The 13,639-nt window shown below is 44.3% G+C and overlaps 1 protein-coding gene across 2 annotated transcripts in view; it reads right to left on the minus strand.

The window, feature by feature from the left end:
• PIP5K1B (phosphatidylinositol-4-phosphate 5-kinase type 1 beta) overlaps positions 1–13,639 on the minus strand; it is a 361,155-nt gene that overhangs the window by 311,879 nt on the left and 35,637 nt on the right. The window lies entirely within an intron of this gene.

Genomic DNA, 13,639 nt, shown 5'->3' on the forward strand with positions numbered 1-13,639 from the left:
CCCACCTCAGGGAGTCACTGAGAGGAGGAGGAGGAGGAGGAAGAGGAGGAAAGGTGAGGAGGCTCTCACAGCACCTGACACCAAGTCAGGGTCCACTCAATGGCTTTCTTACCGCTCTCTACACTTGGAGCAAATCACATCCACCTACCAGCATCACTAAGGACACTTTCCTCAAAAGGTGATTCACAGCTCTCAAAGAAGATCCCAAACCCAGCAGCCTGGAATTTAGAATGCATTCTGCATAGGAACAATGCTAGAAAACACAGAACTCTGGAATGAGAAGGACCTTAAAGTGCAACTGCTGATGAGTTTGTATCAAGGAATTCCTGCTAGAGGTTGTCTGGTGTTCAGTTCAAGACAAGTCAATATACTGAATATTGTAGTAACTACCACCATACAAAGGAACAACAGCAAAGAACAGAAAGGAAGAGATTTTTAAACATCCAGTGATATGATAGCTCCACTTTACGTTTTTCTAACTGAGCTCAGATTACCTTCCAACTCTGAAAGGTGTTGATGTAGAAAGTAGAGACATAGGCTGGTGGGACAACATAATGGTGATGCAAAGACTTTCATGTCTGATGCTCTGAGATTCCAGGTTCAATCCCCAGCACCACCAATAGCCAGAGCTGAGCAATGCTCTGGTTGGCCTCTCTTCCTCTCTCTCTCTCTCTCTCTTTCTCTCATCAAAAAATAATAAAGAAGGGAACTGGGCGGTAGCACAGCGGTTTAAGCACACATGGTGCAAAGTGCAAGGCCAGTGTAAGGATCCCATGTCAAGTCCCCAGATCCCCACCTGCAGGGGGGTTGCTTCGCAAGCGGTGAAGCAGGTCTGCAGGTGTCTGTCTTTCTCTCCTCCTCTCTGTCTTCCCCTTCTCTCTTTGATTTCTCTCTCTCTCCTGTTCAACGACAACAGCTATGGCAACAGTAACAATAACAACTACAACAAGCGCAACAACAAGGGCAACAAAATGAGAAAAATGGCCTCCAGGAGCAATGGATTCATAGTGAAGGCACCAAGCCCCAGCGATAACCCTGAAAGAAAAAAAGAAAGAAAGAAAAAGAAAAAATAATAATAAAGATCTGAAGAAGAAGAAAAAATAGAGCCGAGCATTTCTTATTCTTTATGCTCTACCCTGCCCCACCCCATTCCCAACAACTGCCATTAAAAAAAAAAAAAAAAGCCTTCAGTTACTGTGTGATAAGCCCTTATCTATAGCATGAAGAGAATGCTACAGGCCCAGTAAGGGGCGAGGAAACTGAGAGCAGGGATGAGGCATGCCAAAGGGCAGGACCAGGGGTAGAGAAGGCACAGAAAGGCTCACTGGTGACCAAGTCACCCTCTGTGTCACTCTGCCCAGTGCCAGTCCTATCTCAGCCGACAGTGGCCAAACAAATCAGGGAACTTTTGGAGGACAGCTGAGATACTGATAGGTAATGTGCATAGGCGGTACTTTAGGACTCACCCACCATCCTCAAGCTGGCTCATACCACTGGGAAGCAAGGAAGCACAAAGGCTCTGAAATGTTCCTGACTATATGCTCTTTGGAGTGGCAGGAACTACATCTCCTTACAGGGCCTTCACAAGTCCAGTATTTATCTTGGCAAGTGGCCATAATGTTGTCTCCAAGAAGGAAAGCACAGGAATAGGGGGTGGGGGGAAGGGAGAGAGAGAGGGAGGGGGGGAGAGAGAGAGAGAGAGAGAGAGAGAGAGAGAGAGAGAGAAGGGAAATGGCCAAAAGAAATGATCTGGTTTTTCAGAAAAAGCTCTAAACACTACTCATACAGAGGAGATAATGCAAGAAACATTAAGTGAATCAAAACCTGTTTTACAAAAATGTAGATACAGTATGATTCCAATTTAAGAAATACATGCACGCACCATGTTTACACATTCTTAGGGGGAAAAAACCAGAGAGACATTGTGGGGTCAGGCAGTGGTACACCAGGTACAGCACATGTTACTATGTTCAAGGACCTGGGCTCAAGGTCCCAGTCCCCACCTCAGGTGGGAAGCTTAAGCCTTGAAGCAGAGCTACAGCTGTCTCTCATTTTGTCTCCCTCTCTATCTTCTCCTTCCTTTTCAATTTCTATCTCTGTGAACAAAAGAGAGAGAAAGGAAAGAGGGAAGAAAGGAGGAAAGAGCAAGGGAGAGAGCCTAATGCTTATGCAAAGAGACTCTCATGACTGAGGCTCTGAAGTCCCAGCTCTGGTAAGAGAGAGAGAGAGAGAGAGAGGGAGAAAGAGAAAGAGAGAAAAAGAGGGAGGGAGGGAGAAAGAAAGGGGGGGCCAGGTGGTATAGCAGCAGGATAAGTGCACACAGCACAAAGCGCAAGGACCAACATAAGGATCCTGGTTCAAGCCCCTGGTTCCCCACCTGTGGGGGTGGGGGGAGTCAATTCACAAGTGGTGACCCCTCTCTGGCTTCCCCTTCTCTCTCAATTTCTCTCTGTCCTATCCAACAACAACAACAACAGAAATAACAACAACAAGGACAACAGGGCAACAACAACAAAATAAAACAAAACAAAACAAGAAAAGATGGCCTCCAAGAGCAGAGGATTTGTAGTGCAGGCACCAAGCCCCAGCAATAACTCTGGAGGCAACAACCAAGGGGGGGGGGGGGAGAGAGAAAGAACCAGAGGGGGTGGGGGAGAAACAGGGAGAGAAAAAGCGAAAGTGAAAAAGAGAAAGGCCACTAGGAGTGGTAGCTTCATCATGAAGACATCAAAATCCTGGTAGTAATTAAAAAAGATATATTCCAAAAATATGAACAATTATTTCATCTGTGATATGAGAACACAGAGTATTTTCTTTCTATGAGAGAATTTTCTTTATTTTTCATGTCTGGTTGACTGGGCAAGTAACAGGAGGTAAAGCAGCATTTAGATGTACTAATCAGAGGCTTCCAGCTAAAAGGCTCCCTGGAAATGAGCTGATCAAGCACTTCCTCCAAGCCCTCTGAATTTTATAGGTAAAACACCACTGGCCCGTCAGCTGACGTGTGAGCCTGAAGGCTCTCCGCTAGCAGACATGGAGCCAAACAAACAGGAACTGAAACTCAGGTCTTATGACTGTTGTGGCCAGCACCATTCCCTTGATATCCCAAGGCCCCGGGGTCGGGGACTTAAGAACACCATAAGGAAATACTTCACAGAGGAGGAGCAATTTGGACTGTGCACACCTACTACTTCTCACTAGTCAAATATTTGCCTGAAGTCAGCTCATAGCCTGACAACATGCCAACAACGTGGTTGCTAAAGGAGCAGAGGTGAGTGACCTCATTGGAGCTGCCACCCCAGAGTCCTGGTTATAGACTCCCACATGTCATGGCAAAGAAGCACTTCTCCAGAGACTCTCACATGCAATTCTTCCAGGAGGTGCCCCCTATCCTTACACCAGACACCCCTGTGACCTTGAAGCAATGGAGCAATTGTGCTTTCTGCTCATGCTGACTATACAAACAAAAGCCACTTGATGGGGTCGGGAGGTAGCGCAGTGGGTTGAGCGCACATGGTGCAAAGCGCAAGGACCGGCATAAGGATCCCAGTTCGAGCCCCCAGCCCCTCACCTGCAGGGAGTTGCTTCACAGGTGGTGAAGCAGGTCTGCAGGTGTCTGTCTTTCTCTCCCTCTGTCTTCCCCTCCTCTCTCCACTTCTCTTTGTCCTATCCGACCACGATGGCATCTGTAACAACAACAATAATAACCACAACAAGGACAACAAAGGGGAAAAAAATAGCCTCCAGGAGCAGTGGATTCATGGCGCAGGCAACGAGCCCCAGCAATAATCCTGGAGACTCCCCCCCAAAAAAAGCCACTTTACTTCCATCTCAGTTTCTCATACTGCACTGGAAGCACTTAGCATTTTCCAGGGCTAAAATATGTATAAAACTTGAAGACTGAAAATCTTCTTTAACAGCTTTCATCCTCTGGACTAGGGAGATACATTATAATGATGCAAAGAGACACTTATGCCTGAAGCACCAAATGTCCCAGGTTCTACCCCCAGCACCACCATCAGCTAGAGCTGAGCAGTGCTCCTGTAAAAATCAACAAACCAGTGGCTGGGTGGTGGCATCATGCCTGGTTGAGCACACACATTACAGTGTGTAAGAATTCGGGTTCAAGGCCCTCATCCTCACAGAGGGAAATCTTCACAAGCAGTGACACACAGCTGTAGGTGTCTCCCTCCCTTTCTGTCTCCCCTACTCTCAATTTCTGTCTCTATCCAATAAAATAAATAAAATTTTAAAAAGTTAAAAAATTAAAAAAAAAAAAACATAGCCCAAAGGTCTTAATCCTGTTTATAAATAATCTGATCCATACCTATGAAGCTCTAAGAGGGACAAATCTGACAGAAAGCTCAGTCCCCAGGTGTTTCACTAATGGAAGAAATCATACATTTGATGCAAATATGCTCACCAAAGGACCTTGGCCCAAGGCTGCACAGTAGCTTCATGTATTGCTCTACTTATTGGGAGTGTGCTGGTCTAGGAAAATTTCCTAGACAGGAGGAGTCGAGGTGGCTTCCAAGGACAAGCCAGGAAGAAAGGACTGGTCCCACGTGGCAAGTCAAAGAACTGGTTTTCAGATAAACCAAGGGGACTCTCCCCGTCAGCTCACTTCCTGCCTCCTGGGCTAACCAGAAACAGAGTATGTAAACCCAGGCATGCAGAAGGGGCCAGGTGGTGGCATAGCTGACTGAGTGCACCCCTTACTATATGCAAGGATCTAAGTTCAAGCCCCTGGGCCCTACCTGCGTGTGTGTGTGTGTGTGTGTGTGTGTGTGTGTGTGTGTGTGTGTGTGTGTGTGTGTGTGTAGATTCTCAAGCGATGAAGCAGGTCTGCAGATGTGTGTCTGTCTCTCTACCTCTCTCTTTCCCCCTAACTCCCACTCACTCTCAATTTGTCTCTATCCTATAAATAAATAAATGAGAGGGGGCTGAGTTGTGGCACATTGGGTTAAGCACACACAGTACAAAGTATAAGGACCTATTCAAGAATCCTGTTAGAGCCCCTGGCTCCCCATCTTTGGGGGGAGATCACTTCACAAGCAGTGAAGCAGGTCTGCAGGTGTCTTTCTTTCTCTCTCCCTTTTCCCCACCCCTCTCAATTTCTCTGTCCTATCCAATAAAATGAAAAGAAAAAAAAAAGTTGACAGGAGCAGTGGATTCATAGTGCAGATACCGAGTCCCAGTGATAACCTGGAAGCAAATAAATACATAAATGCGAGAGAAAAAGAGATAGAGATCAGATCAGACAGAGACAGAACAAGCACATGCAGGAGTCAGGTCAACAATCTGGGGCTCCTGGTTTAGTCATTAGCTTTGAGAGTCTCTCAACTTTGCTCACAGTGTGTCAGATAAAATTCAATGTTGTCACATAAAATTAAGGGCACCAGAAGAGGAAGTTTCTGAAAGCAGGGGTGGAAAATGCTGCCACTGGAGAACATGTGGTAGAAGGAACCCACGGGAAAACTGAGGGAAGTGCAGGTTGAAAATTCTGCGACCTGTGATGTCTTAGTTGGAAGATAGTCTCTCACCACAAGGATTTCAGTATTGAGGGAAGCCGTAGAAAAAGAGAGTTAAAATTTTGTTGGATATAAATAGGAGAGCCACACCACAGCACCAGAGCTTCCCATAGGACTGTGGCTCTCTAGTGCGTGCCAGGGCTGGAGCCTGGGTTGCCTGCTTGACAAAGCAAGCAGCTCACCAGGTGAGCTATCTGTCAATCCTCCCAAATGCCTTAGTTTTAAGGACAGCACTAATGTGCCAAAGCAATCTTTCTTTTTTCTGTCCAATTAAAGGTACCTCAAACAGCACCGGAACCATAGCAGCGTACGCCTGAAAGACTCTCAACTCAGAGAATGGCACCTTTAGAAATCACACAAACGAAGCACAGCCTGGGAGGCGGGGCAGCAGCATGAGCACCTGACCTGGGAGCATGAGGTCCTGACTCTCATTCCCAGCACCACACATGCCAGAGTGATGCTCTGCTTCTCCCTCCTTAATCAAAAATATTAGATGGGGGGTCGGGCGGTGGCGCAGTGGGTTAAGCGCATGTGGCGCAAAGCGCAGGAACCGGCGTAAGGATCCCGGTTCGAGCCCCCGGCTCCCCACCTGCAGGGGAGTCGCTTCACAGGCGGTGAAGCAGGTCTGCAGGTGTCTATCTTTCTCTCCTCCTCTCTGTCTTCCCCTCCTCTCTCCATTTCTCTCTGTCCTATCCAACAACGAATTGCATCAACAAGGGCAATAATAATAACCACAACGAAGCTACAACAAGGGCAACAAAAGGGGAAAAAAATGGCCTCCAGGAGCGGTGGATTCATGGTGCAGGCATCGAGCCCAGCAATAACCCTGGGGGGGGAAAAAAGAAAAAAAAAATTAGATGGAGCTGGTTAGGGCTCACCCAGCACAGCACACACATTATCATGCATGAAGACCCAGGTTCAAGTCTCCAGTCCCCACCTGCAGAGGGGAAACTTCACAAGTGGTAGAGCAGGTCTACAGGTGTCTCTCTTCTGTCTCTCACCCTCTGTTATAGAGAGGGAGAAAAAGTGTTGGGGAGACAGCATAATGGTTCTGCAAAAGACTTTCATGCCTAAGGCTCTAAGGTCCCAGGTTCAATCCCCAGCACCACCATAAGCCAGATTTGAGCAGTGCTCTGATTATTCTCTCAGGCTCTCTCTCTCTCCCTCCCTCCAACCTCTCTCTCTCTCTCTCCTTAAATAAATAAAATACTTTAAAAAGAAAAGATCACTGGGACCAGAAAAAGTCATTTTATCGGCACCAAGTCCCAGCAGTAATCGTGGTGACAAAAAAATAATAGTAATAAAACAATTTTTAAAATATAAAAGCAGTAGGCTAGATTATATGAAGTTGTATCATTTATCTTCATTAAGAGCAAAATTAAAAACTAGAACATATTTGACAGATAGCAATAGGAGAAAAGTAAGCTATTCCACAGTAACTTACAGCATCTAAACTACTTTTAGACCCTTCAGAAGTCATGCAGAAATACAAATTGTTAAATGCACATTTCACCAAGGGCCTGGGTTCAATCTCCCACTCCCCAACTGCAGGGGGAAGCTTCATGAGTGGTGAAACAGTGCTGCAGGTATCTGTCTTCACCTCTCTCTATCGCTCCATCTCTCCCTTACATCTCAGTTTCTCTTTGTCTCTATCTAATAAATAAAGTATAAATGAAGTATCAAAAAGAAAACATAAATTAGGTTAAATAAAAAATAAGTTTTGAATTAAGTGTTCTCCATGATCACAACTAAATCAAAATGGTGCTTTGGGGGAAAATGTGATAAGAGGCAACAGCCCTACAGACAAAGGACAGGGGAGAGGGAAGCTGACAGAAAGGGAGATGCTAAAGGCCTGTTGTCCTTGTCACAAGCCAGAAAGAACACTCAGGACTATCAGAGCAGAGACTCCACACTCATCCAGAAATCCCAAGGGATGTGAGTGGCTGTAAGTACGCAGGAAGAAAAGCTGTTGGTTTCCCTAATGTCAAAGGGAGCTTGGGGGGAGTCGGGCGGTAGCACAGCAGATTAAGCACATGTGGCGCAAAGCACAAGGACCAGCATAAGGATTCTGGTTCGAGCCCCCGGTTCGAGTCCCCGGCTCACCACCTGCAGGGGAGTCGCTTCACAAGCGGTGAAGCAGGTTTGCAGGTGTCTGACTTTCTCTCCCCCTCTCTATCTCCCCTCCTCTCTCCATTTCTGTCCTATCCAACAATGAAGACAACACCAACAACAATAACTACAACAATAAAACAAGGGCAACAAAAGGGAATAAATAAATAAATAAATATTTTTTTAAAGTCTTTATTTAAAAAAAAAAAAAGGAGCTTGGGTTAAAAGGGAGAAAGGAAGGAATGTTTAAGAGGACCTTGAAGGAGGAGAGCTGAAGGAACTTGCAGGTTAAAAGGAAAAATCCCAGCATCGGATATGCCAGAGTGATACTCTATCCCTCTCAGTAATAAATAAATAAACATACAATTTCTTTTTAAGACAGAAAGGGAAAGAGGTAGAGGGAGAGAGTGAAAGAGGCCATAGCACTGACACTTCTTTCAATGGGGGGGTCGCGCACATTCCAAATCAGAGCACTGTTCAAGTGAGCTATTTTGCCACCCCGGTTTCTTTTAGGAAAGAGAAATGAAGGCTGCAAAAGATCTGTTTAATCAAGAAAAGTCTGGAGGACTTTATATGGTCTAGAAATGTAGCCAAACTCACTGGAAAGGGTTAAAATGAACTTTTAACTGCCTGATAGACCATGGGAGCAAGAATGAGGAGAGGTGATTAGATTAGCTTCCTCCTTGCAGCCCCAGCTCTGAGATAAGAAATTCAGACTAAAAGGCAATGTAAACTGCTCACCCAATATCATAATTGGAGTGTGCGGCAAGGCCAGAATTAACACCTCATCTTTCACTCTAGCACATTCCATATTATATTCCACTCTCCTATCAACCGTGCATCAGTGGGCCTGGGATTCTGCCACCAAACATGAATTCCATGTGAAACTGTTGTTACCACATAAGTACTGCTGCTTTTAATTTTAACTGGAGAAACTCAGGAATGCAAAACAACAACAAAAAAAAAAAAGGAGGAAAATAAAAATGCCATTTGAGTTTTAAAGAAAACCTTTTTAAAACCTTTAAACCTTTTTTAAAGTTTCCTTTTTAATGCTCAGTATTTGTATTGAATTTATCCAATTTTTTATATATTTATTTATTTTCCCTTTTGTTGCCCTTGTTGTTTTCTACTGTTGTTGTAGTTATTAATGTTGTTGTTGCTGATGTCGTCATTGTTAGATAGGACAGAGAGAAACGGAGAGAGGAGGGGAAGACAGAGAGGGGGAGAGAAAGATAGACACATGCAGACTCACCACCTGTGAAGTGACTCCGCTGCAGGTAGGGAGCCCGGGGCTCAAACCAGGATCCTTATGCCAGTCCCTGCACTTTAACACCACGTGTGCTTAACCCGCCGCGCCACCACCCGACTCCCCCCCAATTTTTTTTTTTTACCTTTTTCATAGTCACCACATATTTATATCATGATGTGAATACATGAAATTTGTAGTGTTGGCCACACCTAATGATTTTTATCCAAGTCTTAGATATCTTTAAATTTTATTATCGTTGTTGTTTACCAAAGCACCGCTTAGCTCTGGTGCTGGATGGTGGTGCTGGGGATTGAACCTGGGACACCAGAGCCCTCAGGCATGGAAGTTTTTTGCATAACTACTATGCTATCTCCCCTGCCATTCAGATCTTTGATCTTCTCATAGGGGCCAAGCAAAAAAGCTTAAGGCCTATTATTATTAAGTTGTCGGAAATGTCATGACACATTTTTTTTTGCATAGAAAAACATGCCATGTTGTTTCTGACAACCCAACAGAAACTTCCCACCAAGCTATCGCTTACATATTACCTGTGCTGTGACTCATGCAAAGAATCAACTATGAGCTTATTGAATTACTTTGTCATTGTCCAACTTCTGTCATGCAAGTGTGTTTCTTCAACTATTGCATTCTCTTCCTCCAGCAATCTAAAACCCATCTCAAAGAAGGAAATGCAGTGGATTAGTCACTACACAACTATTAAATGGATACTGTTTCCTAAGAATCAATGAAATTTATCTTGGTGTTCACTAATAGTTTTATGATGATAATTCAGACTGTATGCAAGGCAGCAGTCTTACATGGATTTAGGAGTTCAACTCTTTTCAAAGGTAATATAGAAAAACATGTGCATAGCTCTGGTCTTCTCTGGAACCTTGCCCACCCACCAAGATTTGCTCAGTGATCACTGCCAATTACTCAGGGATTGTATCTGTAGTTCCTTCAGCACCTGGTTCATGTGCAGCCTAGAGATGTGAGCCCTCTCTAGTTACCAACTCCAACACTATCTTCTTTTTTTTTTTTTTTAATATTTACTTATTTATTTATTCCCTTTTGTTGCCCTTGCTTTATTGTTGTAGTTATTATTGTTGTCGTCGTTGTTGAATAGGACAGAGAGAAATGGAGAGAGGAGGGGAAGACGGGGGGGGGGGGGAGAGAAAGACAGATACCTGTAGACCTGCTTCACCGCCTGTGAAGTGACTCCCCTGCAGGTAGGGAGCCGGGGGCTTGAACCGGATCCTTATGCTGGTCCTTGCTCTCTGCACCACGTGTGCTTAACCCACTGCACTACATACAGCCCAACTCCCCCTTCTCAGTAATACTGTTTCCAATTTTTAAAGTTTATATATATATATATATATATATATATATATATTTATATTTATTATTGGATAGAAGACAAGAGAGAAACTGAGAGGGAAAGAAGAGGTAGAGAGAGACCTGCAGCCCTGCTTCACCACTAGTGAGTGAAGCTTTCCCCCTGCAGGTGGAGACCAGGAGCTTGAACATGGGTCCTTGAACACTGTAATGTGAGCACTTTACCAGGTGCACCACTGCCTGGTCCTCTTATCTTTTCCAATAGTAAGATTATCCTTTTCTTGCCCAATATTTATTTTCATTTATATGACATGATACTAGAGAGAGGAGACAGAAAGAGGAAGAGAGAGAGAGAGAGATGTACAGGCCAGAGCACTACTGCTAGGGACTGAACTAGGATGCTTGGATATTTAAGTCCTGTACTCTACCAACTGAGCCATTTTCCCATTGCCAGGATCATTCGCAATGATGGAGACCTAAGAGCACAATGGCTCCTTACATGGCACCTATTAGTGCTAGCCTATCATCCTACTTAAGTCAACCTCTGTCCTTTTTTTTTTTTTTTTTTTTTTGCTTAAGTTACAACTAAAAAGAAGGAGGAAAAAGGCCAAGTCCTAAGAATGACCTACAAAACCTTGGTTCATAGCAGTGCTCCGCCCACAGGTACTACACGGTCGCCTGAATGTCCAGTGCACCTCTCTCTCCCTGAAACAAGTGTTTGCCTCCCTCTCTACCCCACCTGCTACTCTGCATCCTTCACTGCAGCCTCACAGGCCCTGTGGCTAGTCCTGGAATATACCGAGCATAGGAGTTCCTACTTTTCACACCTCTCCCTTTTTTTTCCCTCTCTGACTAAATGACTGACCAGGTGCAAGTTTCCTGGAGTAAAGAGCATGAACAGCTTATATGTTTGTTCTTCAAATACATAGTGACATCATAGACAAATATGTGAATATGTCTATATCCCTATAAACTCACCAGTATGGCTTTTTCTCACTTTAAGGTTTGTTTCCATGGTTTGCTACAAGTTGGTATTTCATTGTGTTAACACTTTTCCTGGCTAGGTTGTAGGGATTGTGGGAGGATGTGTGCACACACACTAAGTTTCCAGATGTCTTGCTGTGTACTGCACAGGAGGTATGTCATTTGTATTTCCATGACCCACTCCATACCTTGCTACTTCCCATTTTTCTATTCAAACATTATCACCTTTCAACAGGCTTTCCTCGACTGCTTTATATTAAAGAACAATCCCATTGCCCATTCCAGAATTCCTCATCTTCTCTGTCCTGTTTTCCTTTTCTCTATAGTGTATGTTACCATCTGTCATGCTGTGAGAATAGCTATCTCCTTAATCAAAGGTAGAAATGCCACAAGAGCACAGATCTTGGCAGTCTTGTTCATGGAGGCATCAGCAGGGTGTAAAGGAACTCATATAGTGGGCGTTCAACAAATACGTGAATTAATGGATTGCAATCCCCATTCAAACACACCTGGTTTAAAAGGGATTCATATTATTTCAGTCAATCTAGTCACAAACTGTGTTAACTAACTGACATTGTGGTAAGTTTGGATGATGCTACTTTAAGAAACTCTGTTCAATCACCAATCTTCTGTACGTGCCTTTTTAAACTTCAAATTAAACATAAACATCCTATAAAACCACATGGGTCTCTTATGGCACCAGCTCTCCCATGGATTTCATCCTACAGGTATCATTAAAATGTATTTTACAGAAACTCTCCTCCCTCTGGGCCACATGCTCCTTAAAAAAAAAAAAAAGAAAGAAACAATGCATTTCCATTGAATATTTTAAAGTCTGCTCTCCTACAGTCCTGGTTAAAATAATCTTAGGATAACAGGGCATCTGTAACAGGTAATAAACCAGGAGCAACTTATAATGCCACAAAGCAAGGAGGTACAAAAAAGCAATCAAACCAAACACAGTGGGGTGGGTGGTGGTGAGTGAGTATGTGAAGGGATATAGAAGCCAAGTCCAAGAGGAAGAAAGGTTCATGATTTTAGGTTCATGATTGTTCAACAACTTGTTTGGCTTTGTATGTTAACTCTCTTTTCAGCCACCAGGTTCCAGATGCTACCATATTGCCAACCAGATTTCCCTGGACAGACGACCCCACCAATGTGTCCTGGAGCTCCGATTCCCCAGGACCCCACCCCACTAGGGAAAGAGAAAGGCAAGCCGGGAGTATGGATCAACCTGTTAATGCCCAGGTTCAGTGGGGAAGCAATTACAGAAGCCAGACCTTCCACCTTCTGCATCCCACAATGACCTTGGGTCCATACTCCCAGAGGGTTAAAAAATATGAAAGCTATTGGGGGGAGGGGAGGGGATACGGAATTCAGGTGGTGGGAAGTGTGTGCAGTTGTACCCTTCTTATCCTATAGTTTTATCAATGTTTCCTTTTAATAAATATATTAAAATAAAAAATAAATAAATAAGCTTTTTTGTTTTAATTTTTATTTATAAAAAGGCAACACTGGCGAAAACCATAGGATAAGAGGGGTACAACTCCACACAATTCCCACCACCAGAACTCTGTATCCCATCCTCTCCCCTGATAGCTTTCCTATTCTTTATCCCTCTGGGAGTATGGACCCAAGGTCATTATGGGGTGCAGAAGGTGGAAGGTCTTGCTTCTGTAATTGCTTCCCCGCTGAATATGGACGTTGACAGGTCAATCCATACTCCCAGCCTGTGTCTCTCTTTCCCTAGTGGGACAGGGCTCTGGGGAAGTAGGGCTCCAGGACACATTGGTGGGGTCGTCTGCCCAGGGAAGTCTAATTGGCATCATATTAGCATCTGGAACCTAGTGCCACTCCACCAACCATGAAGGGCAACTTGTTTACTTCCATGGCTTCCAGTTTCCTCCTTTGCAAAATTAAAGATAGAACTGAGAAGGTGGAATGTCTGCCTTCTATAATTGCTTCCCTGCTGAATATGGGCGTTGACAGGTCGATCCATACTCCCAGCCTATCTCTTCTCTTTCCCTAGTGGGGTGGGGTTCTGGGGAATCATAATTCCAAGACACATTGGTGGGGTCATCTGCCCAGGGAAGTCTGGTTGGCATCATGCTAGCATCTGGAACCTAGTGGCTGAAAAGAGAATTAACATACAAAGAGAGTTAACAAAACAAATTGTTGATTAATCATGAACCTAAAGGCTGGAATTACTGCAGATGAAGAGTTGGGGGGTCTCCATTTTGTAGATAGCTAGTAGGCATACTTCAGTTATATTCCAAAGGGTCTGTGGCTATACTAGTTTTTTTCCCCCTGAGCCAGAGTATGGATCAACCTGTCGACGTCAATGTTCAGCGGGGAAGCAATTACAGAAGCCAGACGTCCAGACCTATGGACATCTAATCTTTGACAAAGGTGCCCAGACTACTAAAAGGGG

The sequence above is a fragment of the Erinaceus europaeus genome, chromosome 10 (genome assembly GCF_950295315.1).
Source record: "Erinaceus europaeus chromosome 10, mEriEur2.1, whole genome shotgun sequence".
Classification (NCBI taxonomy): domain Eukaryota; kingdom Metazoa; phylum Chordata; class Mammalia; order Eulipotyphla; family Erinaceidae; genus Erinaceus; species Erinaceus europaeus.